The sequence below is a fragment of the Panthera leo genome, chromosome B3, assembly GCF_018350215.1.
Source record: "Panthera leo isolate Ple1 chromosome B3, P.leo_Ple1_pat1.1, whole genome shotgun sequence".
NCBI lineage: Eukaryota > Metazoa > Chordata > Mammalia > Carnivora > Felidae > Panthera > Panthera leo.
In genome coordinates, this window is record NC_056684.1 from 5424268 (window position 1) to 5430334 (window position 6067).

The following is a 6067-nucleotide window of genomic DNA, read 5'->3' on the forward strand; positions in this document are numbered from 1 at the left end:
ATTAATACCTAGGAGTGAAACTTCTGGGTCCTATCTTACATTCCCAAGCCGGCCTTGTCTTGCTGGGGTAAACCCTACTTTGTCATGATGTATTCTTTTATGTTTTGGGATTCAATTTGCTAATACTAAGGATTTTTGTATCTGTTCACAAAGGATATTAGTCTGTGGTTTGTTTCGTGTTTCTGTGGTTTTGGGACCAGAGTCATTCTCATAAAAGGAGTGAAAAGTGGTAGGTCTACTGTTTTCTGGAAGAAATTGCATAGAATTGTGGTGTTCCATCTAATTTAAATGTTTAGTAGAATCCACCAATAATGCTGTCTAGGCCTAGAGTTTTCATTTTCAGGTTTTTAATGATGGGTTAAATTTCTTTGATTGCTATAGGACTATTCTGATTCTTCCTTTTTTTTTTTTTTTTTTTTTAAATCCTATTTTTTTCTTTTTTTTTTTTATTTTTTTTTAACGTTTTTATTTATTTTTGAGACAGGGAGAGACAGAGCATGAACAGGGGAGGGTCAGAGAGAGGGAGACACAGAATCTGAAACAGACTCTAGGCTCTGAGCTGTCAGCAGAGAGCCCGACGCGGGGCTTGAACTCACGGACCGCGAGATCATGACCTGGGCCGAAGTCGGCCACTCAACCGACTGAGCCACCCAGGCGCCCCTTGATTCTTCCTTTGGGGGTGAGTTTGGTAATTTGTGTCTTTCAAGGAATTTATCTGCTTAAGTTGTCAAAATTTCTATGCAGAGAGTTTGTAACTGTCACTCATGATCCCTTTCAGGTTTGTGGAGACTATAGTGATAGCCCTTGGGGTGCCTGGGTGGCTCAGTCGGTCAAGCATCTGACCTCGGCTCGGGTCATGATCTCATGGTTCGTGAGTTCAAGCCCCACATCGGGCTCTGTGCTGACAGGTCAGAGCCTGGAGCCTGCTTTGGATTCTGTGTCTCCCTCTCTCTCTGCTCCTCCCTGCTCATGTTCTGTCTTTCGCTCAAAAATAAACATTTAAAAATTTACAGTGATAGCCCTACTTTCATTCCTGATACTAATCTGTTATTTCCTTTCTTTCCTTATCACTAAAAGTTTACTTTTTTTTTTTTTTTTTTTAAGAATCCGATTTTTTATTTATTTCCTCTATATTGCTTTGGTCTTTTCAATTTCATTGCTTCCTGCTCTTACGTTTATTTACTTCCTTTCTCCTTTTCAGGCTATTTTGTTGTTTTTAGTTTCTTAACATAAAAACTCATTGCACTGAGACTTTTCTTCTAAGATAAGCATTTAGTACTGTAACATTTCCTCTAGTGCTTTAGCTGCATCTCAAACGTTGATATGTAGTTTTTTTTTCAGTTTACAATGTCTGCAAATTTCCTTTGAAAATTCCTTTCCTTTCTGTATCATTTAGATGTGTTATCTAATTGCCAAGCATTGGGGCATTATCTGAGAGTTTGTTATAGTTAAGTTTAATGGAATTAAATTTTTCTTAAGATTTTTTTAATTCATTTTGAAAGAGGGAGCGTGGAGGGGGGGGGGGCAAGAGGGAGAGAGAGAATCCCAAACAGGTTCCACACTGTCGAACAGTGAGATCATGACCTGAGCCAAAACCAATAGTTGGATGCTTAACCGACTGAGCCACCCAGGTGCCCCCATCATTTAAAGTTTTTAAAAACTTAAGGTTTATGCCCCAGACTGTGGTCTATTTTCATGACTGTTCCATATGCACTTTGCAAAAGAACGTTTCTGCTGTTGCTGGATGTTGTTCTACAACTGGGTCCAACCGGTTATTGGTGGGAATCGTTTTCTCTATAGCCTTGACTTTTTTTTTTTTTTTAATTTTTTTTTTAAACATTTATTTAATTTTGAGACAGAGAGAGACAGAGCATGAACGGGGGAGGGTCAGAGAGAGGGAGACACAGAATCTGAAACAGGCTCCAGGCTCCGAGCTGTCAGCACAGAGCCCGACGCGGGGCTCGAACTCACGGACCGCAAGATCGTGACCTGAGCCGAAGTCGGCCGCCCAACCGACTGAGCCACCCAGGCGCCCCTAGCCTTGACTATTTTTTATCTAGTTCTATCATTACTGAGAAAAGTGAAGTCTAATGGCAGATTTGTCCATTTTTTCCTTTCAGTTCTATCAGTTTTGCTTTGTTATATTTCAAAGCCATTTTAGGTGTATAAACATTTAGAATTGGGATGTCACTGAAAATGGTGTAGGGAACTCCAAGGCTCTGCCTTTCCACAAAAGCAGCTAATGAACTGGTGGTGGAAACCGTCAGAATCTACTTTTGCAGAACTCTAGAAAGCTCGTCGGAAACTTCCCACGACCCAGGGAAGAAAGAAGCAGATGCTTTGCGGTGAGTGTGCTAGGACATTTCCAGTTGCCTGCCTGCTACACCGCACGTGGGGGGCCGTAAGGAGGACAAGAGCTCACGGTTTTGGTGCGTGCTGTTAGCACCAGCGGGAGGAATATAGTCCTTCTCAAAGCTTTGGGACTGTGGGCTTCAACACATCTGGCACTTGCCTGAAAGACCAACCTAAGAGCTGGCCTTTGTTTCGCCAGACTCTGTGTTCCCAAGGCTGGGTGGCTCTGGCCAAAAGTGTTCCATGGCCCTGGAATTGGCTGCAGCAACTTGGACAAGGGACGATCGTTGGGACAAGCAACAGACCTATAAGAAGACTGGAAAGAAACAAGTTGGGAAAGGAGATACTTAGGGAAAGGCCTTTCCGAGCTCCCACAGGCATAATGACAAACTGGGGAAACGTAGCCCATGCCCAGTGCTGGTGTACTCCAGGAAAGGCCTGACAAATCACTCAGCTCTCACTCTGGCTCGTCTTCAGGCTCCACACAAGCAGAAGTGGAGGCTGAGGGGCGCCCTGGGTGCTTCAGTCGGTTGAGCGTCCGACTGTTGATTTGGTTCAGGTCATGAACCCAGGATTGTGGGATGGGGCCCCGTGTTGGGCTCTATGCTGAGAGTGGAGCCTGCTTAGGATTCTCCTTCCCCAAACTCTGCCCCTTTCTTTCACTCTCTCTTAAAAAAAAAAAAAAAAAAAAAAAAAAAGGCTGAAACAGAGTGTGAATAGCCTGGCTGAGCCATGAAGCAATGGTCCACAAAGCAGAGCCAATTGATTAAGAGGGTATTTTTTCCCTCCTTTTTTTTTTTTTCTTTTAAATTAAGTTTATTTCTAGTAATCTCTACACCCAACAAGGGGCTCGAACTCAGGACCCCAAGATCAAGTGTTGCATACATCAACTGAGCCAGCCAGGTGCCCCTTATTTTTCTTTTAATAAGTGAGTTTAGTAAGGTTTCAGAATATAAGAGCAATATACAGAAATCAACTGTGTTCCTACAGGCAGGCAATAACCAGAAATTGTAAGTTAAAAATCTCACAGTGGCATCAAGAAATATGAACTACTTAGGGATAAATCTGACAAAGATGTGAAAGATCTGGATATATGACCTATAAAATACTGCTGAGAGAAGACCTAAATAAATGGATAGGTCACTTCTCCCTAAATTGATCAATAGATTCAATAACGCTAGAATCCTTGGTAGAAACTGACAAGCTAATTCTGAAATTCATCTGAAAAAGCAAAGGACCTGGAGCCTCCAAAGTAACTTTTACAGGTATAAAACTGGAAAGCTAACACTACCTAATTTCAAGAATTAGTATGAATCTACAGTAATCGAGACCATGTCGTATGGCCATTAAGACAAATGGATCAATGGAACAGAAACTCGAGGCAACTGATTTTTGACAAAGGTACAAAAGCAATACGGTGGAGAAAGGGACAGCCTTTTCGACTAATGTTGCTAGAAACTGGATATCTATATGCGAAGAAAAGGAACTGAAAGTCCTAGCTGGAGCCATATACGTGGATACAGAGCCAAAATGGATCACAGACATAAACACAAAACCTGAGATTTTAAACTCCTAGAAAACCTTTACCTTTTGGGTTAGGTAATGGTTTCTTAGAACAACAAAAACACAATCCGAAGAAAAATGGAATTCATCAAACTTAAGCCTCTGCTCTTCAAAGACACTGTTAAAAGACTGGAAAGAGAAGCCACAGACTGAGAATCTTTGCAAAACGGGACCAACAGACTTGTATCCAAAGCATACACGCATGCCTCGTTTTATCACACTTCGCAGATACTGTGTTTTTTACAGCTTGGAGGTTTGTGGCAACCTGCATCCATCAAGTCTCTCAGCGCCATTTTTCCAACACAGTCTGCTCACTTCTGGTCTCTGTGTCCTATTTTGGTAATTCCCTCAATATTTCATACTTGGTGATCTGTGATGAGTGATGAGGACTTACAGCTCATGATGGCTATTAGCTATTTTAGCAATAAAGTATTTTTTAATTAAGGTAAGTACTTTTTTTTTTTCCCTTAGAACTAATGCTATCGCACACGTAAGGTTTCACTATCCTGTAGTAGTTTATTAACTTCTGCATGCTCTGGGAAACGAAAAAATTCATTTGACTTGGTTTATTGTGGTGGTCTAGAACCAAACCTGCATTGTCTGAGGCATGCTTGGATAGAGAACTCTCCAAACTCAATTTTAAAATGGGCAAAAACCGCGAATAGGTACTTGCCCAAACAAGGTAAGGATGGCCAAATAAGCACGTGAGAAGATGCTCGACATCATTAGGGTAGCGCAAATTAAAACTACGATGAGATACTGCCTCCTACCTCCTAAAATGGCTAAAATTATAAAAACAATACCAAGTAGTGGAGAAGAGGTACAGGAACCGAAACCTTCATCTGTTACTGGTGAGAACACAGAATAGTTCAACCACTTTGGAAAACAAACGTAGAGCTACCATTCATCTGACCTAGCTGTTCCACTCCTTGGTATTTACCCCCCAAAAAGTACAGCTCCATTCAAAGACTTGTACGTGAACGTTCACAGCAGCTTTATTTTTAATAGTCCTAAACTGGAAACAAGCCAAATGTGAATCAACATAAAAAGTGAATAAACTGTGGTCTCCCCATACCACAGAATAGGACTCAACCATAAAAAGGAAAGAAATATGGACACAACAATACGGATGAAATTCAAAATCAAAGTCAAAAGAGCCAGCCCCATGCATAGGGGCACTTGTACCCCAACGTTTCTAGCAGCACTCTCAACAATAGCCAAATTATGGAAAGAGCCTAAATGTCCATCAACTGATGAATGGATAAAGAAATTGTGGTTTATATACACAATGGAGTACTACGTGGCAATGAGAATGAAATATGGCCCTTTGTAGCAACATGGATGGAACTGGAGAGTGTGATGCTAAGTGAAATAAGCCATACAGGGAAAGACAGACACCATATGGTTTCACACTTATGTGGATCCTGAGAAACTTAACAGGAACCCATGGGGGAGGGGAAGGAAAAAAAAAAAAAAGGTTAGAGTGGAAGAGAGCCAAAGCATAAGAGACTCTTAAGAACTGAGGGTTGATGGGGGGGGGGGGGGGGGGGGGAGGGTGGGTGATGGGTATTGAGGAGGGCACCTTTTGGGATGAGCACTGGGTGTTGTATGGAAACCAATTTGCCAATAAACTTCATATATTGAAGAAAAAAAAAAAAACAACAAACCACACACACACACAAAAAGAGCCAGCCCCCAAAAAGAATATATACTGCAGGATTCTACTTAGCTAAAACTCTAGAAAATGCAAACTCCTCTACAGTGACACAAAGCAGATAAATGGTTGGTAGGGGTGGGGAGGGGAAAACTGTAAAGGGGCAGGAGGAAATTTTGGGGGTAATGGTTATGTTCAGAAACTGGATTGTGGTGATGGTTTCACAAGTGTGTGAAACTGTGTCAAAATTGATCCAAGTATATACTGTATATGGGCATTTATTTTCTAATAAAAATAAAGGCTGTTAAAAAACCAAAAAGCCAGGCCTATAAAAGATGTCCTGTTAGGGACAGAGAGCAGTGCAAATGGAAATTTACATAAATATTTAGAAATAAATGCACAGAAGAACATAAAACCATACTCCCAACAAAAAAATCTTATATTTTCTTTTTAGTCTTTTCTGTTTTCCACAGACCAAAGCAACCAAAAAGTGATTTG